We start from the raw sequence: 25,907 nt of genomic DNA, 5'->3' as shown, positions 1-25,907 counted from the left end.
GGGGTAAATGCAATCTCTAGTGTCTTATTTATACATTTGGCCTGGGGTTGTTGCATTGTGGAAGTGTACTGTGCAAAAACAAGACCGGAGAACAACTTTGAAGGCAACAGGCTTCTGGTCATGGAAATAGATGATACTGGGTACTCCAAAGGGCATTTAGGGATGTAAAGATATATCCATGTTGATTCTTTTTTCAGTCTGTGGATGGCACCTCTATTTTTATGTTAGGAATTTGGGATTAGTAACAAACCTCATCCCATGGCTGCCTAAGAGTAGTACATAGCGTGACCCTGAGTAGGGTTATGCTAAAGAAAACAACTTCTTCATGGATCAATATCTTGCAATAGAAACTGCAGATAAAGGTTTCTTGCTTTGGATTGAGCCGTGTATGTTTGGGGTGTGGTGGGGGGTGGGGGGAGCATTAGAATACTGTCTCCTTTCTAGGGTCTCAGTTCTGATTGGCCTCCCTTATGCCTACACTAGAATTAAAGCGAAAGGCATACTGCAAGCTAAATCTTCAACAAAATATCTGCTTTAGCTCATGTTATTTTCAGGTATTTACACTCTACAGCGTATGTTGTCTCAGGCAGCACATTTGTAATGGCTGTTATTTTGTATTTTATAAAACCTGTAATACTTCTAAGAGGAGTGGCAGGCTATCTGGTTTTGCCACTGTGCTGTATGGTCACTAGCAAATAGTGTATTCTTGTGTGCATATAGTATAAGGTATACTATAAGCAATATTTAATATCAGTTTTTAAAGAGATCCATACCAGAAACAATTAGATTTTTCTTTAAATTCATTGGACAGGGCCCCATCAAAATTAAGCTCTTTTAACTTGCATCAATTTCAGTAATGGAATAAAGTATGTCCTTAGTCCTCTAAGCAAGAATTAGGAGGGCTTGCTTAATGTTGGTTTGATCAAACCCTTTAATGTGAGCTTGAACATAATTTTATTATAGCTAACTTGGAAGAATTTCCACAGAATCCAGTGGGACTACCTCACAAGTGTCAATAGGCTTGTAGTCCTCACATATTTATAAAGATGCTTTTAAAAAGGCAGAGGAATAGTCAGCTTACTCCATTGAGGGCAGGCAAGAAACACTCAGAGACCATAGTTCTTTGTCTTAGTTTCCTTACACTTGCAAACTTTTAAATGTTTATTGTGTTGAATTGTAGTATTTTAATTGTTGTGGAACTGGCTGTTGAGCAATATAGTAATGTAATAAGATCAGGTGTGGATTTAGGAACTCCCTTTCTTCTTTCCCCTTCCATTCTCTCCAGAACAACTTAATTCCACCTCCTTTTTATAGGCTTTTTAAAAGGACAAACTCCTAAGTGACTGAACAGGTTAAGTAGATGCGATGCATGGGAAACAAATCTAAGTCATACAGGCTTAACTCTCCTAATGGTAAATACTGTTCAGCAGCAGGAGACTGCTCATTTTGTAAAAATATTTATATGGAAGTGTTCAGGAAAATAATTGAAAATTGCATTCTGGATATGTCTGTGTATAGAAGGTCTTGCCTTGTAAAGCTTGTGATGATTATCCATTTTCCCCTTGCAGTTCCAGGAATGCAATCCTAACAAATGTAGTAGGAAGTAAATGCTACCAAACTCAATGTTGTGTAATTGTTATTGGCTTTTGGCAGCAGGTTTTTGTGTTTGGGCACACATACAACCTGATCTGTACATGTGTGCTTGTTCCGCATAGTTGAATGGGCTTTATTTCCATGTAAAGGCACATAAGAAGCAATTGCTCTGACTCACTGAAATCAGTGGGAAGACTACTGAATAAAAATGGTTAGAGCTATCAAATTATATTACAAGTCTATGCAGGTGTGCACTCATAAGTAAACATTTATTTCAATATGGCTTATTTCCAGGTAAGTCAAGTCAGATTAAGATAGCATCTTTCATGACGTGAAAATACCAAAGAGCCTAGACCTTTTGAAGGAGTGTGTTTCACAAGAACACACCTAACTTTTTGAGTGATCTTATGAGCATACCTCTTTTCTGTGTTTTCCATTGTATAGTATCTGCATAGTTACAGCAACAATAGTTTCCATGGAAAAACAACATTGTGAAAGCATTTAATGCATTATTTACTCTCTCAATGTGATTTTAGCAGCTGGAAGTTAAGAGAAGTTTGTTCCATGTGACTGGCCATTTCTGTACAGAATAGCAAGCTGTGCTGTGCAGAATGGTTGCTGCTGTAGACAAATCTGTGTTTTTTCATATGTCTTGTTACCGTACCAGAAACAGGCCAACAAGAGAAAGAACTAAGATCTGATTCTTGAGTTACTTAAACTGGGCAACCTGTATCTAAACCTCTTATGCTGCCAAAAAGTGAGCTCAAGTATGGTGGTGCTTGAACTTCTGTAGTAACTCCTGCAGAGTTTGGCAAGTAGGGCAAAGCTTCCTAGTTTTCTCTCAGCTACATCAGCTCCTACTTCATGACTGCTTGCTGTTTATACCCCCCAGCCCCCGTGCCTCCCCAGAGGAATGTCAGATACCTATTCATTGTGGCTCATTTCTACTTCTGTTGGAAGTGCTCTGGCCATCACAAGCCAACTAACTGGAGAAGAATTCTCATTATCACCTGCATTATGAGTATGTTACGCTCTTCATTATTTCTCTGTTTCTGGGATTGAGAGACATGTCCTAGTACTAGCCATTTTTCCTGCCTTCTGTAACAAGCCAGCCAAGCTCAGCACCTCTCTGCTTATGCAAATCTCCCACAACCAATTCATACATTACATTTTTAGATGCGCAGTTACAAAGCATAACAGCTCAGCGGGTGAATGAGATAAATGTGTTGCAAAATGCATTTCACATCAGAGAGCAAGGATTTGCGATAGCTTCTTACTTATGCTAAGTTTTAAGGATAGCTTTACTGCTGTGCCCTGTGTGGATACTAGAACCCACAATAGATAAGCTGCTGGAAAATCGTGCTGCTGTTGAGCTCATGAGAGAAGCAGAGAGATTGGAAGGAAGGGCAATTGCCGAGCACATGGGACTGGCATCAGGTATTGGCATAGTCGGGCGCCTGTTGCAAGGCTGCAGCAGGGACTCACTGACGAAGACCCCTTTCCCAAATTGCTGATCCTCATGATTGCAGCCTGCTTGCCCTGTTCCTGATGACAGTGGAGGTGAGACAGAACAGGGGTACATGCCTCAGCCTTCTGGCATTCTGGCAAGTAAGCTAAGGATAGCAATGATAAGAAACAGTATGCGTAGCAATAGCAGGTAGTGATAATGTGTGTGAGAAGACAGACTCACTGAGGTACTCGGAAGATGTCTTTTGCAAAGGCCTTTAAAAAATTCGAGGTGTCAGTGAACACATGCCCTATTTTTACCCTGTGTTGTTGGTATAGAAATAATGATTGTGTGATGAAAGAGAAGAGTGAGTCAAGCTAGGTGCAATGCTAAATTACTCCCACCCCATAGCTAGGAGCCTCAGAAAATAAGTTCCCATTAATACCAGTGGAGGCTTTCCTCTGTTAAGGCTAGTAACAGTGCTGGCCCATTCTGTAAGGATCACAACTTTGCAAAAAACACACCAATGCTCTGATTTTTATTAAATTTGGTGTCAAACAATGTAGAAGCTTTAGGGGATTTATTTGGGCAGATATTTATTTATTTATTTATTTATTTATCAAAAGTTCTATTTCTATTCTGTCCCCTGCAAACTTCTTGGGATGGGCTACAATAAATGAACAGTATAAAACAAACCCCACAGCACCTGACCATTAATATACTAAAACCCAAGTTAAAATCAATTAAACATTAAAATAGCAGGAAAATAAAAAAGAGTTTTGCCTAACGCTGAAAAGAATATAATGTTGGTGCCAGCCCAACCTCTCTGGAGAGCATATTCCATAGTCAGGATGCCACCACAGAGAAGGCCCTCCTCCGGGTATCCTCCCTCCTCATCTCCTTCAGGGAAGGTTCCCGGAGCAGGACCTCCACCTCAGATCTCAAGGGGCAGGAGGGCACATAGGGAAGAAGGTGTTCCTATATCTGTCATCATTAAAACATTAATTAGCAATTTATCTTTGAAGACAATGCAGAATTTTTCTCTCTTATTTTTGAAAAGAATCCTATTACAAAATACATCATGCAATAGAAAAGGAAACAACACAAGATATACAAATACATGTGTGTGTGTGTGTTTCTTTGAACATGTTTAGGTACTAAGAATTGTATCCATCTATATAAATAATTTGTGTTCTGCATGAGGTAAAATAAATTGATGAATGCTTGACAGTACAGTCGCATAATCAAGGAATAAACTAAAATGTAAAATTGTTGAGATGCTGACTTCTCTAGAAGCAAACCTTTTATGAAGCTCAAAGTGGAAGTGAAGAATAAGAAATTAGGAATTTTTCAGACAGTAATTATGTTACAGGCAATAACTTTCGTTATGCTATTATTTTTCAGATATATTGTTCACTAGGAGGAGAAATAAATCAAATGCATAAGTAAAGATGGGAAGTAGTGTTTATTTATAGTATTCATGACACTTGCTGTTTATGATGTTGAAATAACATAGTATACTAGTAGTATAAAGTGTTTCCAAATTTACTGCTGCTGTTTAATTACATGATAGGGATGTTTGTTTTCTGAGTTGCAATTGTAAACAAACTTCCTAAAGAGTGAGTCTAATCGCATAGGATTAGACCCTTGAGGACCCATTGCATGCCCTCTAGTCAGGTTTGGAGGGGCCTTAGGATGGTTTGGATTCTCAGCACTGAGGCTGGAGGCAGCTCTTTGACTCTGGAGCTGAGAATACGAGCTCTGGTTCCCTCCCCTGCCTCTTACAGCTGGCATGAAAACAACTATAGTGACTGCTCTCTGAGATTAGCAAAGTCAAAGAAGGCGCCTTGGAAGAGAGAGGAGAAGACTGGAGAGACCAGGATGCAAGGTATCCCCCAACAGCTTCAGCCTCCTTCCCTCATCTTCTGAGACACTCTAGTTAGATGGGCAGAAATGCTCATTTAGCAGAAGACGAAGGACAGGAAGATAGGGATGCAAAGATTGCCAGTCTTTCCAGCCTACATTGAATGCTGCCAGCCTTCAAGTTCAGGGACTTCTGGGCTTCCTGGTAGGATTGACCCTACATTAAATTCCCACTGAAATTGAAAGGGCTTAAATTAAGGAATGACTGAACACATGTTGAGTCTGGATCCAAAATGTATTTTCATTTTCTCAAGGTTCAATCCTGTGCATGCTGGCTAGGGCATACTGGGAGTTTTCAGACTTTTGGCATGGTCCAAAAAACAAGACTGATAGATACAGGGAGGCAGATTCTCTGAAGAAAGGGACCCATTCAGGATGACTTGTGGAAAGGCTCTTTAAAATTGGGAGCCAGCACTGTCAAAAGGCTATTCTAAAACAATAGGAACCTGTCTTAAGCCAGATCAGACTCCATGTCCATCTAGCCTGTAATGATGTGTGTGTGTGTGTGTTTTGCTTTGTGTTGCGCAAAAGGGAACTCATTTTGATGTTATACTGATTAGCATATAGGGGGCCACACGGTACTGTAACAGGAGGCAGGAATGTTCTGGACTGTGCCTCAGTTAATAAAAAGAACCTTTCTATCTTACATAAAGAGTATTCTGTGTAAAATTAAGAACACCTAACATTACATAGCCCAATGTTGTCTGGGACTCTGGGTCTCTTTCCCATTGCATGCTACCTGAACCTTTCAACCGGAGATGCCAAGGACCTTCAACATGCCACATTATGTGCTCTGCCGGTGGCCCATTGACCCACCTTCTAGTTTCCCCCTCTCTCCTCCTCCTAGCTGTCCTTTTCTTTCTCCAAAGCACTTATTCTCCATGGGGAGAATCCAGTGAAAAGGGGCTGTAGCTTAGGTATGGTTTATTTCATGGTTCATTCTTTGGCATCTCCAGGTAAGAAGGGAAAAAGCCCCCATCCAAAAGCCTGAAAAGCTTCTGCTAATTAGTGTAGGTGATAAGTAGTGGTCTGACTCATAGAAGGGCAACTTTCTTCAGTTTTCAGGTGTATTAGATTATAATATGAATGTGTGTACACAGATATCTGGAGTCATTCATAATTGAACTTCTATTTGCATATGGGTTGGTACTGGCATTGAGAACAAAGCAGAGATTCATTGCTTTGTTAAAGGAACTGAAGTTTCAATCACTCTGTCACCATTATTCCTGGGGTAATGTCACAATGCCTTAAATAATGGAAGGGAATGGGAGCTGTTGCATTGTAGAATCAATGTGAAAGAGGAAAAGAGTTGGGGATAGGACAAAAACCTTTGCTGACTTACAGGCCATTGTGATGATCCTTAAAAGCATTTTTTCTGCAATAACATCGAAAGCACACACAATCCTCTTGTTTAGCATACTTATATCCTACCTTTCTTTTATCATAGAATTCAGAATGGTTATTTGGTCATCTCCCATCCAGGTACTGATAAGATCCAGATCTTCTTGGGTTTGGCAAGGGTGAGTTATGTCATCTCAGACAGTTAAACTCAAAAAGTTAAGTGTATACTTTCTCAAGTTGCTTTCCAAGCTGTGGGCATTTTCTCACGAGTCAGTTAAAACTCAGGAATGGGACCTTCTGAGCAGTGCTGATGCCGTCTGTGGTTCCCCTCCACCTGGTAGTTGTAGCTATACTGGTGCATTGTAATGCATCCATCCTCCCTTTGGCTGCTACCACAGTCCACATCTTGCTGCAGAACATGGTGGAATGGATCAAAGCTGTAGAACGGCAGTAGTACCCAAGATGGCAGCTTTATTATTCAGAGCACTCATAAGCTCAGGGATGGAGAGCCTATTGTCCTACAGAGGCCGCTGAACTCAAACACTTGTCAACCCCCAACAACATATTTTCGTTCTGAGATCATTGCTAGGTGCAGCTGTGGTTGAGGTGAGAGAAACCGCAAGCTTGGGAAACACTTCTTAGTATTTTTCTTCTGATGATTATGATGTTTAAACTTTAATTTGGCCTTCAAAGAGTTCATGGTGGCATAGATGCTATTTCTTGCTCCTCACAGTATCCTCACTGCAACTGTAATGTAGGTTGAGAGGCGGCAACTGTAATCCAGGGAGCTTACTGGCTGAAGGACAGCTGAGCCAGACCTTTCCAGTCATTACTGTAACCACCGAACAACACTAGCTATAGGAGGAACAAATAACTTCCTGGGCAGCTGCTCTTGAGATAGGCAGATTCTGAATATTACCTGTGCATTGCTTGTGTGGCACAATTTTACCTAGGAAGCGGCCTTATACTCAGACAAATTGCCCATCCAGTTCAGAGTTGTTGTTGTTGTTGTTGTTGTTGTTGTTGTTGTTATTTTTAGAACATTTCTATGCCGCCCCTTGCCGAAGCCTCAGGGCAGCTTACAACACAATACAATACAATACAAAAATAACAATATAAAATTAAAATTAATAATATAAAATAAATAAAAAATATAAACGATATAAAAGAAGTTAGAAAAGTTATAATAGAAAAGAAAAGAAGTCGCCCTGGCCAGAGTTGTCCACTGTGAGTGGCTGCTGTTCCCTAGCAGAGATCTTTCCTACTCATTTAGCTGAATAAGCCAGGGATTGAAGCTTCTGCATGCAAAGCATCAGGACTCACCCAAAGTATTTTGCTGCTTGAAACAAAGGACGACATGAAACTCCTCCCATTCCACATATAGAGTCCAGCTAGACTGGCTGCTGGTTCTTATTTCAGCCTGTTGCAACACGGCAGACTGGGAAAGTGTGCTAGAAGGCTACCAGCATGCTTAGCAGGGCAGGGAGGACAGCATGCTTGTGTATCTCTGTCTTCCGACAGACAGGAACAGCCAGGGGGCTGTTATTACTGCCCCCAACACCGGAGCATCTGCTCCCTGAGGTGTCTGTTTCACTTATGCCTTTACTTCCTCTTTTACTGCTTCCGGTGTCCAGGGAGATACAAAGTTCTGGTTCTTGCACTTATGGAAGCATCAGCCATTGCCATGTGATGCTGTTGTAGTGTGTCCTTGATGTTGTCTCTCCATACTCATCTCAGTCTGCCTCGCACTGTTTGGCCTTCTCCTCTTCTTGTGTGTGTCTTGAATGGTATGGACCACCAAGACATTCTTTCCAGATGAGCAAACCACTTTATTTGCTGTCTTTGTATATAGTTAAGGATTGGTTCTATTCCAATTCTTCCCTTTATAATCTCATTCCTGATTTTATCCATTATAGTCACTCTGGCAGCTTTTCTCAAACATCTCATTTCCATGGTGACTAACCTTCGTTTATGTTTTGTTGTAAGTGCCCATGTTTGACACTGATCCTGTAAAACAGATTTTTCCCAATGAACACTCTCTAACCCTTTTGGGGGTCTTTTATCTGTGATTTGCTGAAAGCCTTTGTGAATCTTCTGACAGGTGAAGGCAGTGAATCCAGGGCTCAGCACATCACAAACATCCCTTTTCTTTGCTCAAACACGAAAGGGACTTTGCCATATTATTTATTTATTTATTTATTTATTTATTTAAAGTTTTTATATGCTGTCCCCATTGCTACATAGCCTCGGGATGGCTCACATCAACAAATAAATAAAACAATACAATTACAATTAAAACTTGGAAACACACTGGCTGCACAATTAAAACTATAAATATTAAAGATTATTAAAATACTGTTTGAATAAAAAGGTCTTGGCCTGGTGCCGAAAAACAAATAACGATGGCACCAGGCGGACCTCTCTGGGGAGCGCATTCCACAGGTGGGGCGCCACCGCAGAGAAAGCCCTCCTCTGGGTACTTTGCTTCCTAATATCTCTCACGGAAGGCTCCCTGAGGAGAGCCCTTGCTGCTGATCTCAAGGGGCGGGAGGGCAAATATGACCGCAGGCATTCCTTCAGGTATCCGGGTCCCAAGCCATTAAGGACTTTATAAGTAATTACCAACACCTTGAATTGAGCCCGGACATCGATGGGAAGCCAGTGAAGCTGGTAGAGGACTGGGGTTATATGAGAATAACGCCCAGTCCTCGTCAGCAACCTGGCTGCTCTATTTTGCACCATCTGAAGCAGCCCGAGTGTCTTCAAGGGCAGCCCCACGTAGAGCGTGTTACAGAAATCCAACCAGGAAGTAACCAATGCGTGTGTCACTGTCACTAGGCAGTCGTCCTCCAGGTAGGGATGCAGCTGATGGATCAGCCGAAGCTGATGGAAAGCACTCCTCGCCACCGCCGACACTTGAGCTTCCAAAGTCAGCTCCGGGTGGAGGAGCACTCCCAAGCTGCGGATCCTGTCCTTTAGAGGGAGTGCAACCCCATTCAGAAGAAGATCCAAGTCACCTACCCAGGAGTTCGAACCACCTACCAGCAGGATCTCCGTCTTGTCTGGATTGAGCTTCAGTTTATTGGCCCTCATCCAGTCCATTACCTCGACCAGGCACCGGTTCAGTACAGCCACTGCCTCACCTGGATTGGTTGAAAAAGAGAGGTAGAGCTGGGTATCCTCAGTGTACTGATGATTCCACAGCCCACACCTCCGGATGACCTCTCCCAGCGGTTTCATGTAGATGTTGAAGAGCAAGGGGGACAGAATAGACCTCTGCGGAACTCCATGGCATAACTGCCATGGCGCAGAGGTAAAGTCCCCCAGCACCACCTTCTGGAATTGGCCATCGAGGTAGGAGCGGAACCACTGCTAAGCAGTGCCTCCTACTCCCAACCTTCTTAGCCTATCCAGAAGGATACCATGGTCAGTGGTATCAAAAGCCGCTGAGAGGTCCAGGAGAACCAACAGGGACACACTCCCCCTGTCTCTCTCCCTGCAGAGGTCATCATACAGGGCGACCAAGGCAGATTCAGTACCATAACCTGGGTCTGAAGCTGGACTGAAATGGGTCCAGATAATCAGTCTCATCCAAGAGAGCTTGGAGTTGTCCCGCCACCACCCACTCCAGCACCTTGCCCAAAAACGGGATGTTGGCCACCGGTCTATAATTGGCGGCCATCTCTGGATCCAGGGACGCCTTCTTTAGGACCGGCCTGACCACCGCCTCCTTTAGTGGGGTAGGCACCTGGCCATCCTTCAAAGAGGCGCTGATGACCTCCTGGATCCAGGAACCAATCCCATGTTTGGCTTTGGATAGTAGCCACGATGGGCAGGGGTCCAGTACACAGGTGGTGGTACATACTTGTCCAAGCACCTTGTCCACGTCATCAGGCCGCAATAACTGAAACTCATCCAACAATGTGTGACCAGACGGTAACATTGGCACCTCCCCTACGGATTCTGAGTCACTAGTGGAGTCCAGCTCGTGACGAATCTGAGCAACTTTCTCCTTGAAGTGCTGGGCAAAGTCATCACAGCAGGTTATCGAGGATGGTACAGGATCTTTCTTGGGGCCTGGCTGTACCAGCCCCTGTACCACCCGAAAAAGTTCCGCTGGACGGCACTGTGAGGAGGCAATGGAAGTGGAGAAGAATTTCTTCTTCGCCGCCCTCACTGCCACAGCATAGGCCTGATAATGGGCTCTTAAGTGTGTTCAGTCAGATTCATCCGAGATTTTCTCCACCTACGCTCTAGTCATCTCCCAACCCGCTTCATTGCTGGTAATTCAGGTGTGTACCAAGGGGATGAACGGGCTCTGCCCAGCGGGAGAGGACACTTAGGAGTGATTGTGTCAATAGCTCTGGTCATTTCCCCATTCCACAGTTCGATTAGAGTATCAACAGGAGCGCCAGCTTTATCAACCAGAAACTTTCCCCAGAGCTTTCAGGAATCCATCTGGATCCATCCGACTCCGAGGGCGGACCCACACAATAGGGTCCGCACCCTTACAGAGGGAAAGGCCGCCATCGAGCTCAAACCTCACGAGGAAGTGGTCTGACCATGACGGGAGTCAGAAACAAATTCCTCACCCTCAGATCACCCTCTTCCTGTCCCGTTGAGAAAACCAGGTCCAGCGTGTGTCCACGTTCATGGGTCGGGCCAATGACACGTTTAGACAGTCCCATGGCCGTCATGGAGGCCATGAAGTTCTGAGCCACCCCGGTCAGATCAGTCTTGGCATGGAGATTGAAGTCTCCCAGGACCAGCATCCTGGGAGTCTTCAACACCAGGTCCGAGACGATCTCCGTCAGCTCAGGCAGGAAGTCTGTTGGGCAGAAGGGTGCACGGTACACCAACAGAATCCCCAATCTGTCTTGGTTGCCCAACACCAAGTAGAGGCAACCAAGACCTGGTCTCGAGAGGACAGGAAGCCCCGCAAAGGGAAAGAGAGGCTCGATGAACTAAAGCGACCCCCCTCCCCTCCCCCCTGGGTGTGGCCGATGCTGAACCAGAAACCCGGGCGGGCACAATTGAGAGAAGGATACATTCCCCCTCCTCTCCCGCCTAGGTCTCTGTGATGCAAGCCAGGTCAGCCCCCTCATCCACACTTAAGTCGTGAATGACGGATGTTTTATTATGGACCGACCTGGCATTAAGTAACAGCACCGTCAGGCCCAAGGGGCGGCTGATAAGCATACCCGGAACCTTCTGTCTGGGGGAATAACCAGAAGTGGGGACAGGTGTCAGCCATCCGTCTCTCCTTCTATGCAGACCTGTTAAGCCCCCAACGCCATAGCGCCCATTGCCCATAACCACCCCAATGGCGGCGCCCACATGCTCCCCAGGCAACCCCATAGAAGCAGCCAAGTGTGAATCCATTAAAAACAGATAAAAACAATTAAAAACAATAAAACCTCACCACCGCCCGACAGCAGATTAAGGAAGCCAACCCACAGAGTCCCTGGCCAGGCCAGCCCCCGCATGGCCCCAAACGGCGTCACCACCCTTAGGCCGATGCCCATATCTGCTGTCACTTCATTTTTATTCAGATGCCAGGCAGTGGACATACCACTAATTTGTGAAGCAGATCTCCTACAAATTTTATCCACAGAAGACACTATTTTTGCTGCTTGTTAATACTATATTTTCACTGATGATTGTGGGAGTAGCTGCCAGCATCCATGGTCCTTTAGGGGTTTATGCTTTCTTTACCCATTTTGACAGAATCATTTGATACACTGTTTCTGAGGTGAATGAATGAATGAATGAATGATTTCACCAGAGTAAAAATGTTTTCCTGTACTTAGAATTGGCAAGAGAACACTCAGAATGCCACCCTCGAATGCTGCTGATAAGCACTTCTTAGGAATAATGCAACATTATTGGGCTTATTCAGGATACTGTCCAGATGTTGGTAGGGCAAATAATCCCTGTTACTACTATTAATTGATAACGCTGCAATAGCACCCTGTTCTTGGTTACAGCCCTTCTATGCAGACTAAAATAACAGCATGGTACAGATAAATAGATGCAGTGCTGAAGTGCTCACAATATATTGGTATGAGCTAGAAGACATCAAGTGTGTGAGTGTGAGGGTAACAGGGAGGAGAAACTGGGCAGAAGGCATGAAGGCTCTTGCCAAGTTGCTTCTATTGGCATCAGAGAAGGATGTTGGCCTTGGGGATATAAATAAATGGCAGCTTGTCTCTCAACAGAACTTTGCTACAGAAACAAGAGGAAGTTGATGTGAAAACAAGAAGTCAAATCTATCTCTTTTGCAAAGCACCCAAATGCCATCTTCTCCATTGTACAAATTGGTGTAAAAAACAGGTCCAGGAAAGAAGGGGAGGCTTAACTAAAGCTATTTCTTCACTCACTGTTCTGAAAACCCACTGGACTATGAACTTAGAATGATACAAAACAGAGTTTACGCCCCTTTGCTTCTTGTCCAATTTGAATGTTGTTTCTGATTCAGCGCTGTGGAGTTGCCAGTTTTTTTTCCTTTTTTTTTGGCTTCTCGCAGGGCTCCTGTGCCTTTCGCAACTGCAGGATGAGCAACAATTCTGCAAGTGAAGGTGTCCTTGTCAATTCATCTTCCTTCAGGAGAAGCTTTCATATGTCTGCTTCTATGCAGCTCTTAAAGCAGGGATGGGGAAAGAATGGGTTAGATGCACCTGCCACAGGCTCCCCAGCCAGCCAGTTTCTTCTGCTGTTGTCACAGATGATTGATCAGAGATAAGATATTGAAAGGCAATTAAATTTTAAATGCCCTGCATAGAATTGGGTTATGCTTTTAGAGGTGGGATGTATTGCACAAAATGAGCAGTGCTTTTGTAGGCATGAAAGTTGTTTCATAGAATGGACATGGTTTAACAGTTAAAGCATAATATTTTTGTCAGGAAAAGAGGGAACAACCTCTTTCCCTGACAAACCTTGAGTTATCTCATGAAAGAATTTGACTCAAGCAAACTTGTGCTCTTTTCCCCATTATGACAGACTGTGGATAAAATATTCCTGTTGCTTAAGATTTAGGCCTAGTGAAGTAAACTAATGATCATACATAAGGGGCAGCTCCTATACTTCTTGGCTGAATCTTTTTAAATTTTCTGTTTGGCTTGTCATTGTTGAGCTCATAATGAAACATTTGCTCAATTGATTCCCCATGGGCATGTCTGCATTTGGGATAGCAAGTAAATGGCTGACTTTATGGCTCCAAAGAGGTCACAAATGGTGTCCAAATAGGTCCATCGTGTTAGACCATGCAAAAGAGTTCCAGCTTTTTGGAAAACCTGATATTTATGATAATGCCTGTTTCTGTGTAAGTGCAACCTATGTTGCATAGGGAGTGAAGTTTTCTGAGTTTTCTGGCTTGCAATCTGGCTTTATAACTAATAAAGGCACAACTTCCCTCATGACACCTCAGATCTAGTAATTTTAATAGATCTCTCAATTACAGATGTGTACCAACAACTCCACTCAGCAGAGACATAGAATTTGTGAGAAAGGGGCTGGGAAGAACAATAGCTTGGCCTGCTTTTTTTCAGGAGGGGAATGGGGAATTTGCAGAAGAAAAGTCTTAAAAAGGGTGTGTGTTGGCGGGGGGGGGGCACACCTTAAAACATCGGTTTGTTTACCTTTTTGTTTTCTTTTCCCCAGTCCCCATGCACAAACATGCTAGGTAAATCCCCAGTGTCAGGTGCTGATCCTGCTGAGATCTGCCACTGTTGCTGGCACATAGGCTTGTTTACACTGGGCTGTGATTTGCTTCTTAACACCTGTGTGCTCTCTGATAGGAATTTCCCTTGGGAAAGAAGAAATGATGTTTCTGAAGGCGTTGTTGGAAACGGCACTGCTTTAAATCATCAGGTGCTGCCATGCTTTCCTTCTTCCTTGTCTTGACATATATTTCAGTGTGTCTGACCACAGGTTTTCCTCCACATTTTTTTAGCTTGGCAATACTTTAAAAACTGGCAGTGTTAGGGGCTACTGGGTTCTAACCCTTTACAAAAGCTCCAGTCAGCATTTTGGATTCTAAGTAACATTTCAGAACTGTGGGGACAGCTGATGTTGCACCCTGGTTCACATCTGTGTCTCAAGAACTATTTAATAACATCCAACAAACATCTGTTGTTATTAATTTTTGAATGGCTTTCTTAAATATTCAAGATGACTTACAATAGAATTAAAACTAAAAAAATCTGCTATCATTTCCCCAGTAACATTGCATGGGTCTAAAGTTCCCTGTAACCTAGCTAAAGCAACAATTCTATTCAACATCAGACAGAAAAAAGCCTACAGTTCCCAGCATGCCCAAGTGGCTAGGGCATGCTGGGTGTTGGAGGCCTTTCATTCGTTCTTTTCTAAAACAGCATAGGATTGTGCTTTAATTTCCATTTGCATTTCATTCATTTGCTCAAGTCTAGTGTTCCATCTGTGCTACTGTGATCATCAGAAGAAGATCAAGTGGTGAGAGGTATGTCTGTGTACATGCCTTCTCTCCACTAAAGTGAACAAAAATGTCTTTGTGACCAAGGTAGTTCCATGCGAATACTGGAATGTGTGTGCTTACAATAAACTGCCTTGGAGTGAGATCCATGATTTTAAGAAATATACTTTCTACATTTGGGAGAACCTGTTGTGCCAGTGAAGAGGTCGCTTTCACAAGCTCAACATAGTTTATACCAATGATAGTGTCAGATAGGATAATGTCCACTGAATGCAGGGTTTGGCTTTCCTTAGTGTAAAGGCTTTATTTTCCTGGTACTTTTTCTGATGCAGTAGCAATTCCATTAGCCTGTGACTGTGCTTGCCTTGTGCTGCACTCATTTGACAGCTCTGCAAATGTTGAGGTAGGCTGGAAGGTGGCTGCACAACGCTCAAGGTTTATAGCAACAAGCTCACACACTGGCTTTGCTGAGGATTTTGAGGGAGTTTGTAGACTTTGCACCTTTGCTCTTGAAATAATACACTCAACTAGAAGACCTTCTTTCTAACCCCATCTAGGTTGCAACACTTCACTGGCAGCCTCTTCCCAAGCATCCTATACAAAGCGGCCAAGCACTTCCGGGAACATACGTATGGGTGAGCATGAAAGAGTTCAGTGTGCATTCATGCTGTATGGCATTTGTAGACTGATGAGCAGGATTAGGATGATCCAGACGGGCCACAAAAAGGGTTGGAAATAGGCCTACAGAGAGAAAATGGTATTACTGATTAACCAGGGTAATGGTTCTCAATGAGAGACAAGAAAGGTCATTAATAGGGTCTCCAACTGCAGGGAGTCCGTCTGCCAAGCTCTTCAATCAAAGTGTTTTATTACTGCCAGTACCTCTGCTACAGAACAGTAGGAGCTATGCATGGTAGCAGGTCACTGATCATCTAAGACATTGCAGCTGTCATTACAGATCTTCCCTAAATAGCTTTTTTTTTGTTAACAGAACCTCAGTTCAGGGCAACCCTACCTATTATAACTTGTCAGCAAGGGATGACAGGAGGTGGCATTGTGAGAAAAGGTAAAACAAAAAAATGGAATTCTATATCGAGGTGACTTACCTTGCATGGTTTGTGCAATCCATGCAGAGATAAGGCAGGCTGTGAATGCATGCTGCATGGCTTCTCCAGAAAGGTCCACTGGGGCTGATGCCTGCTCTAGACTGAGCCCACCTGCTTGCCCATTCCACCTCCACCACAGTACCCAGCCATGGCATGCAGTTTCCCCATTGCAAATTTGTGTGTGAGCACTACAGTTCACTGGCATTCCAATACTGGTGGGATGGGCATTGAGGTGGCACTTTGCCAGAGGCCTACTGGAATGTAAAGCCTTTATATATTGTATATATAAATATAAATAATATAAAACCAGCTCTAGGCCTAGAGGACTTAGGTATGCTATAAAAAGTATTTCCCCCTGCAAAATCCAGGTGAAATAGTCTTGCTACTAAGTGTAAATAGTTAAGAGAGCTACTGTGGTATAGTGGTTAAGAACATGGGACTGGGACTTGGGTGATCTGGGTTCTAGTCCCCACTTAACCGTGTTGCTAACTGCGTGGCTTTGGGCTAGTCAAACTCTCAGCCCAACCTACCTCACAGGGTTGTTGTGGGGATAAAATTGAGAGCAGGAGTATCACCATGATATAAGCCACTTTGAGTTTGTTATATGAAGATATAAATCTGATAAATAAAAATAAACAACAATAAAATGTTGGCAGGATCTTTATGAATCAGTTCATTCAATGTGACCAGTTCTTTGCATTAAGGAAACAACTCAGATGTATACATATATAAGTGCTCCACTTGTGCTTTCTTGGCATTTGTCTTTGTAGTTTTAATGCTGTAAAAACAGCTGCTCTTTGCACATGTGATTCACTCTCAAGAATGAGAGTTTGGCATGAGTAGACTAAAGTATAAAAGTACAGAGGGTTTGCCCCCAAAAGTTTACAGTATCATGGGAATGGGATGATTTGATAAGCACATACCTGTTCCTGTAAATGTAACCAGTAAAAACTTTGTGTGTGCTTCTGGAATGGTCATTCTGAGTAGCATCCGCGAATGAAAGCACTGTACCATTTAACTGTAATATTTCCATATTGGCAACAAATGTGTATAATACTATTCTTTCCCACCAGAGAAACCAATCCCAGGAATACCCAGGCTTGTTCATGGGTCTGCTTCCTAAGGTGCAAATGGCAGGGCTGGCCAAGATATTTCACCCCAGGCATTCTCTCTCCTGTTTCGTGCACAAAAGCTGTCTGGATTGGCAGTTAAATCGTCCTTCGATGCTGGCAATGGGATGACAGCCTTCATTTCACTTGAAGTCAGCAGGCGAGCTTATAGGGCACAGGGCTGGTCACACGGCACACAGCATTTTTCTGTAAAACTTTGCTGAACCTCCCAGCACCTGCCATCTGAGACGATTGCCTCACTCCACTTAATGGTAAGGGTGGCCATGGCAAACAGCTATATTCTTTGTGGGAGGCTTTTCAGGTAGAAGAACGTGCCCTGCTTTTGTAAGGTTCCCATCAATGAGGAAAGGAGTCATTAACGGGATGATTTTGGGCCAGTAACTCTCTCTCAGCTTGATCTACCACAGTGGTTTATTGTGAGGTAAATTGGGGTGGAAGCGAGAATGATTTTATACACTGTCCTGATTTCTAGGGCAAGATGCAAATAGAAGAGATAAATATATGTCATTTATTACAGTTGCTGGAAAAACCAATTGTCCAAGCATGATAGGATTGTTCCAGTGTATGTTCTTTCACTCCCAGTATGAAAGAACATTAACAGTAAAAAAGTAAAACAGTAAAAAGGCAAAACTGAAGTTACTGTGTGAGCCTGGCTAAAGGTATTTAGGCATGCTGGCAACCTGACTAGTTCAGTCATCCTCACTGTGTACCTTTTAGGATTCAAACATCAGCCACATGACCCGGAAATGTCATTTGGAAGGACTTTGCTTTTTGAAATCAGCACTTCTAAATTTGCTATTTGCTGTACAGCCAAATAAGGAAAAAGAACTGCCTGGCTAGTGATTAAAAGAGCAGGCAATCTTTTGCTGCAGCAATGACTTCTATGGTCATGATGCTGTGGATTATGGTGCTGTTGCTGCATGAAGGCAGCATGGCACATCACTGGAAAGCAAATCCTGTTTTCATTTTTACTGTAAGGAAAGCGCAGGGGCCCGGATACTGACTGGGACACGAGTGTGGAGGGATCCAGATTGGGCTGCTCCTGAGCCTACGCTGGAGTTTAAAAAAAAAAAAGATGTAGCTGCTCAATTCAGACCCAGAAACATGTAAAATGGGGAGGGGTTCTTGGAAAGGGGGGGTATTCTCCCATCTGCCTAATCCCTATTACAGCTGCTCCCCCAAAGCAGCCTGAATATTAATAGCAATGGTAAGTCTGGTGCAGAAGAAAGACTTGCATTCAAAGAATTTGTGGACGATTCCTGCTCCCGGTCTTTTTCCACACACCAATCTGAAGCTTCCTCTCAGCTACAATTCTCCAGCTGTTCCTAGTTCCTTAGGTCTGGTGTTCATCTTGAAGATTTGGACCTCATCAGTGGCACAAGTTCACTGTGGCAAAGGGAAATCATTCAGGGATAGCAGAAAGCTTGTCACCGCTCCAAGAGAACCTCCTCTGCTGCCAACATTCCTGGACAACTTTCCCTTTTACTCAGCTCCGGTTTGAAAAGTACCCTGTGTGGAAGGGACTTCCCTCTCATGACTCACATGCTGGTCATACACAGTGGTGACTCAGCACCGTTGACACCAAGCCAGATGTTCTCACGGGATCTGCAGCATGAGGGAAGGAAAAGGCGAAATCAAGGGCAGGCGGTGTGGGGGAGGAGAGAGGCAAGAGGGAAGCAGGGGGAGAGAAACACAAAGGGTCTCATGGCAAGGGGAAAACTTTCTTCCACAGTTTGCACTACCCACGTTGCTTGCCTGGTTTATCCAGGAAGCTGCCTTTCACCAGGCCAGGCTCTCTCCCCATCTAGCCTAGTGTTACCTGCAGTGACTGGCTGTATCTCACACGCAAGAGGTCTTTTGCTCACTTGCCACCCGATCCCTTCCACAGCAGATAGGAGGTGGGTGAAAAGCCGGTGTTCTTCCACTGACCTTGTGCTTGCATGCAAGCTTTGCCCTTCTGCAGCATGTGTCTTTCTTCAGGGTGGCTGTAGGGCAGAAGTGGGCAGCCTGTCCCACGAGGCCTGCAGAATCGCCAGGCTGCCTCACCCACTTCTCCCACTGCCATCAGCTGTGAGGAAACCGGGAGCTGACTGAGGACTGCTGGGCTGGGAGCGCTGAACCTTTCCCCACAGACTTCTCCTCAAGATTGCTGTTGTCCTGTTGCTATTCACAGTGAGGAAACTGATCTTGAAGGAGACTGCTGCTTTGAGGTATGAGGTTAATGTTCTTTTAGTGTTCTAGATACAGGGGTAGGTCAAAATCCTCATTTCCATCTAGGCCATCTCCCCGCCCACCCCTTCCCAGCCAGTGTCATCACCGTGACTCAGGATGCTGCTTTACCCATCACGGAGAGAAAATTGTTGGTGGTTGCCTAGTAACACTGGATGCTCTCCTCAACATGACACCTGATGCAGGCCTACAGCCCAAGCCAATTTTTCTGTCTTGCGACAGGAATGGCTCTGTATTAGACTGTTTTTCTTCTGAATGGCCGTAGTTTGCATGAAACTATTATATTGGACACATGGAATGACAACTTAGACTACCGATGAAATACAGATTATGTATATGTTGTGGTTAATTCATCAGACATCCATATTCAACCTATACTAACCTATATTCTGGGATGTTATGACATGTGAACCATGTCATTGTGTGATTTCCTCAAATTCCATCATTGTCTTCTCAATTTAAGTAGTAGCTTTTGAGGGCCCCCCCCCTTTTTTTTTTTTGCTCAGACTGCAGCAGGGGATAAAAAAGGTTCAATCCTCTTCCTTACCAGCTGTAATCCCAGGAATAATCAATCTCCACCTGGCAGATGTATTGAACATTATGACTAATTTGAGTGGTAGAGTGGGATACCCCTCCAGGTGAGAAGAATGGGGACTCTGTGTGTCAGAGAGAGAAGGAAACACATTGCTAGTTTCAAAGAGTCAAGGGCAGAAGTCCTATGCAGGCAAAGGCTAGCAATGGGAAGTGGGGGGCATGCACTCAGGTCCCACCCTGATTTCCTCATCTCTGCCTACTTAGTCTCCAGCCTTCCTATGTTGAGGAGGGAGGTCTGTAGGAGGCTTCTACTCACATCTGCTCAATTAATTAATACAATTAATTAAATATAATTAATTATATTTGTACACCACCCATCAGCTGAATGCAAGTCAAAGCTTCTGTGTAATCAGAAATATTGCATTATCAGTGATCCCAAAGCATGCAAATAGAACTGAGGCTGGCCCAAAACATTTTGCTGTCTAAGACACAGAACAAGATGGCATCCTTTATGCTCAATCTAGAAAAGCTGACTAGATTGGCAGATTCATCTGCCTGTAGCACTGAAGCTGGGACAGTCTCCTCACCTGTACCTGAAAGCAGCTGGGTAAGGTAGGAGGCACAGAACAGGTTGTGTGGCACACACATCTCACTTCTACACATTGCTGCTGCCTCCCAGTATTTGCTGCCTGAGGTGAATCCCTCACTCTGTCTAATGGTAGGGCCATCCGTGAGTAAAGCCTGATTCAAACAGTCAAAGGCTGAGAGTTGTGTGCATGCACCTCCACCCCCTCTCTACTTGTGTGCCTGCCTAGGGCTAGAGTAAAGGGGAGGAATGAGCGTGCCTCAGCCTTGTTGAGCGATTACTTCCATTGATCCTGACTACCGACCATGCTGGGAGCGGCTGATGGCCACTGTAGTCCAACCACATCTTGACGACCATAGCCTCCCTTCTAGCCTCCCTTGGGGCTAGAACAGGCATAGGCAAGTTGTGGCCCCTCAGATGTTTTGGCCTTAGTTCTTGGTGAGGGATGATGAGAGTTCCAATTCAATAGCAACAGGGAGGTAGAGTTGCCAGGTGGCTGTGGTTATCCTGAGGACCCAGGGGCTTTCTCTGGGGATCTTCAGTGGGGTAGCAGATCAGAGTACCTCTAGCCAGCTATGTCCAAGATCCCTAAGTCTCAGTGCTCTCTCTTCAGAAAGAAAACCCCATCTAGGTAGTGTGGGCCATGGCACACCTCGTTGTTCAGGAAAGAGGCAATGAAGAGCTATCTCTTCTTATTCTATCCAACACAGAAGCCCAAGGACAAAGCATTTAGAGCGCTGAGCCATCTTTCTTGAGGGAGGTTCCATCCATTCATAAAGCACTCCTTGAAATTCTTGGCACCATAATTGAACCTGGAGATTAAAAATATAAAACAACTCTAAGGATATTTCTGTGATTATGGTGTCAAACCTCTTTATGTTTCAAAGTTCAGACCACAGAAGAAAGTGAGTTTGTTATGTGACACAACAGTAAGCGTCTTAAGATTAAATGTGACACATGCTTTATTTTTATATATCGAACCTTTTTATGGGGAGAGGGAGAGAGAGAGAGAAAGAGCACAACCTATGGTCTCTGGGCAATTGTAGCATTGGTCAGATTTGCCCTTCTGAGGTGGGAGTCAGAGAACCACCATTCTTCCCTTGTCCCCTCACAGAAAGAACTGCTCCACTGCGGTAAGAGTAGGAGTAGCAATATAAGGCTACTCCTTATATTGGCTTCGGCAAGGGGCGGCATAGAAATGTTCTAATAATAATAATAATAATAATAATAATAATAATAATAATAATAGTAATAAAAGCTTAAGGGAAAAACGGGGGAGGGATAGAAAAAAATAGTGGGATCATTTTCCCCCCAGCAGTTCTAAAAATCCCTGGGAGTTTTTTCCCCACCTCCAGTTTTATTCTGGTTTTTCCCTTATTTTGTTCCTGTTTTTTTCCCAGGTCTTCACATCTTTAGGTGGGAAGTGCAGTAGTTAATTCTCATTCCCAGCACCACCACCATAGAAAAAGAACTCCACCCAGCTCTAGTTTGGTCTAGGTTTGGGGCCCAAGCCAAGCTCCTGCTCATACTGGTATGAGCTAGCTGAGTGGGGGAAGTGGTAAACCTTTTCCCACAGAATCCACCCCCTGAATACACCTTTAGATTGCTCTGTCTACCACAGACAGTTAAATTCTTTCTTTTAGAAATGTGTTTCTCCTCTGATTACTTATTTACAATGGGTGAAAAAGTATTTGGGATCACTTTAGACCATTTTATTTCAGACAGTATTTTGCTATTCTGCTGCTTTCTTTCTTTTCACTTTTTGTTTTAATTGTGCTTATTGTGATACTCTGGAATATAATGATGGTATAGAAAGATTCTAAAAAATAAATTAGTATTGTATAGCTTTTACATGATTGAAATTTTAGAATTCAAATAGTTTAAACTACCTTTGAGTTAATGTATAGCAGAGAAAGGTGTGGTATACATCCTAAAAATAATAGACAAAATTTGTTTTGTGTGTGAGAGACAAAAATGCTTTAGTGAGACCATTTGGAGTTTTCTTCATAAAAGCCTCAAAGCATAAATATGGTAAATGTGTAAAAAGCTTTCTTCTAAAGAGAGAGAGTGAGAGACAGCATTTTGTTACTGTGTGTATAATGGTAAGAAGCCAGAGGAGAGGAGAGAATTTCTTTTGAGCTCCTCAGATGTTAGGGCCTGCATGGGAAAAACAAATGGAACTGCAGCCATTTGTACCTGCTGGAATCTATCCCATTAATTTCAAGGCAGCTGTATTGATTTCATGATGGCCAGCAATCCGGTCCATTGACTGAAATGAAGCTATACTGATTTGTTAAGTGAGAATATAGCTCTGCCAGTAGAAACCTGTGAAATGTTGTAGTTGAGTTTACTTCTTTTAAAAAGTCTCTTTCGTGGAACCCTTTCCCCTTTTGCTTTCATTTGCTTACTCCCTCATTCTCCACATTTATACAGACAGACATGTATGCACAAATACACACACTTTCACACTCAATTATGCCAGATGACAACATCAGTTCTTGCATTGGCTGCCTCCATGTATCAATGTTGTGCTGGAGAAGCCCTTTGGATGTCGCTGCTTCTTTCCCCCCTCTGCTAGGTTTTCTCCAACAGCTAATTTGCATTAGCTCCTGGAGATGGCCCAAGACATGGGGACGTCACGTGCACTTCATGAATGGACACAGAAACAGGGATGGAGCCTATAGGGTAGGCTTCCCCAACATGGTACCCTCCAGATATGTTGGACTGCATCTCCCATCATTCTCAGTCAGCCATGGCCACACATCAGAAGGCACCAGATCCCCCAGTGTGGTACCCTCCTGATACGGACTACAAAGTCTATCATTCTCAGCCAGCCGTGGCCATCTGTTAGGAAGGCGCTATTTTGGGGGAAGTCTGCCATAGGAGAAGAAGGTATTTTGGTAGTTTTGTATGGCATTAGGCAGGTGTTTAAGGCAGAAGTTCTATGACCCCTTGGAAAGGGTCCTGGAGCCAACAAGAAAAATTGGCTTTCCCTTTCTGAGGCCAAGAACAGGAACATGACTTTAGATCTTTCCTTTCTTTCTTTCTGCTGCTGTAAAACTTTGCATGGCCCTTTACTTGCGATGTCAGAGGTGGGGAAACAGGATTGGGGGAGTGGGGTGGTGAAGCCCCTGCATATACAATATCCAAAGCTCTCCCAGCCCTTCATTGCACCTCCAATATGGAAGAAAGTTTAGAGCAGCCTGATGGTTGATCTGTTTCTTTTGGTAACTTCTGCTCTGCTGGCATAAACAGAAGTTAGGAAATGCCAGAAAGCTCTGAATGTTCAATGGATAAACTATGCACATGCATAAACTATGGTGCCACCAAAGGCAACTTCTGTAATCAAATGCTGGCAAATCACAGGGCTGAAGAAAAACAAACCCCTGGATCATGTACAAAGCAAAACTAAAATTTCCTATGATTCACTGAATTTATATCCTGCTTTTCTACCTAAAAATGGTGCTCCGCAATGACATAGAAGGATTAAATAATGTTTAAAAAACAGCACGGAACCAATTAAAACCTCTTTTGCAATAGTATAGATTGCTTCATGGCTTAACTAATGCGTTAGATATTGTACAATTCTATGCATGTTTAGACAGAGGTGTAGAACTCTGTGTTCTCTTGCCTGTGTGGGAAATGCATTTTTCTGTCTAAGCATGCATTGCATTGCACAGCAAACATGGACTTCACTGTAGTGAACATTCTGTTTGGCAATCATGTGCCTGCCACTTGCGTCATGCATTCATTGCCTACTTTGATCACTAACTTGTTTAATCTGCACAAGCACTATGTAAGTAGGAATTCCTATGGCCAGTTGATACTGGTTGACCAGCCATAGAAAAATTCAGAACCCCAGTTTTGACTTCAAAAATGTCTGAAGTTGGAGCAGGAACTCTGAATTTGGAGTGTGCTTCTTCTATCCTTGCAGATGGCACAGTTCTTTCTGCACCAGCTGCAGCTCCAAGGACACACAACTAGTCATGGTGCCAACACTGGGGAGGGGGCATTCTGGAGGAGTAGGAAGGGGAGGCATTCAGTGTTACTCAGCTGTGTCTTAGCCTGTTCTTGTGAGCAGGAAGGAAAGGCCTAGAAAGTCAAAATTGGCCATCTAAATCTTTTGCAGATTGGGAGAAGCATGGATGCAACCTTTACTTCTTCAATTCTTGCATCCTTCATAGGATACCTGCAATCCTCTGAGTTTGGGGGTTACACTTACCCCATTGGATTGTGCCCTAAAACATGTATTATGTATTAAAAGACAAGGGATTTATGAAAGATGAGCTCTCATAACCTAGCCTTGAATCATTCATGCTTCTTAAACATGCAAAAAAGATTAAGTGCAAGGTGGTACAAGGATACATATAAGAATAGGTTGCCTTTTAAAAATGACTTTTAAAACACAGAGGTGGGGTTTTAGGGTTGCGTGAGATATTTTGGGGGTTTGCATTTTTAGGTGAACTTACTAAATGTGCAGTTCCCAAACCTAATCACAAAACTGGCTGGCCAACGGTTTTGGGCAGAGATCTCTCCCAGCTTTGTTTTTTGAGCCCCCCTTTAAAGTGGGGACTATTTTTTTGTCAAGCAGGAAGGTCACCTCTATCATAAACCCCTCCACAGATTCTTAGAAATGCATCAAAAACAGCTGATGGACTACCAGTGTGAGCTTCTCTGTATTTTTTTCAGATTGGACACTACCCACTGTAGGTTTTTGGGGCCAAACATGCCCCCCCCCCCCCGGGAATATGAACAGGTTCCTTCCCATTTGCAATCCAGAGGAGTTCCAAGAAAGGAATGTTGGCTGTGACAGGAGGATTCTGGGGCAGTCTGCTTTGCAAAATGGCGACTGGTATCTTGGACTTCCATGTCATGACCAGCAGTGACCTGGGCATGGACACTAAGGCTGAGGAGTCAATAGTACCAATGGAGAAAGCACAGGGACCAAGCAGAACTCAAGTCCCTGGTGAACCCAAGACACTGGAGAGATATCAGAGCTCTCTAAGGGTGACATCCTTGTGGTTGGGCTGAAAACTGCAGCTGCTGAGCCCGGTTCAATGAGCCAGCACAACCATGTCCAAGAGCTCCACAACCCGTGGAACTAGTGTGCCAGTGCAGCCTGTGCAACTGGCCTAAACTTTGGAGAGTTCGGTGACTACTACATGCAACACCAGAAGCCTGCTTCTTTAAGCCTGTCCACTTCACTAAGCAGGGGTGATGCATGATTGTCCAGTTCTGAAAAGCTTCCCTCTGGCCTCAGTGCAAGTTGCTCATAAGGAACTCTCCTTGGTGCTGCAACATCTGGCTTGTTAAGCCTTGTGGGCTCCATTAGACCAAAACTGAAGCTGCCCTCCATCTCATTCTCAAAGATGCTGCTCTGTAAGACTAGTGGCTGAGGAGACAGCTGGGTGGTTTTTTAGCAGAACAATCATAAGCAGTTTATCCTCTACAGCTGGAGAAACTGCTTAGGGTCACTTGTCAATCCACTCATGACTGGGTCTCTCCATGGGGTTAACAACCAACCCCAACCCCATGTTAATGATGGGATATGTTGGTAACAGAATACAAG

General features: G+C 43.8%; 1 long non-coding RNA gene across 1 annotated transcript in view; it reads left to right on the top strand.

The window, feature by feature from the left end:
* Nucleotides 1-18,217: 18,217 nt before the first annotated feature.
* LOC123030529 overlaps nucleotides 18,218-25,907 on the top strand; it is a 41,674-nt gene continuing 33,984 nt past the window's right edge. Inside the window, exon 1 of the long non-coding RNA XR_006416121.1 lies at nucleotides 18,218-19,199. This is a non-coding gene — a long non-coding RNA (uncharacterized LOC123030529). The remainder of the gene's footprint in view (nucleotides 19,200-25,907) is intronic.

Source organism: Varanus komodoensis, unplaced genomic scaffold, assembly GCF_004798865.1.
Source record: "Varanus komodoensis strain SLA01 unplaced genomic scaffold, ASM479886v1 scaffold1, whole genome shotgun sequence".
Taxonomy (NCBI): domain Eukaryota; kingdom Metazoa; phylum Chordata; class Lepidosauria; order Squamata; family Varanidae; genus Varanus; species Varanus komodoensis.
This window is presented reverse-complemented; position numbering and strand designations above follow the sequence as displayed.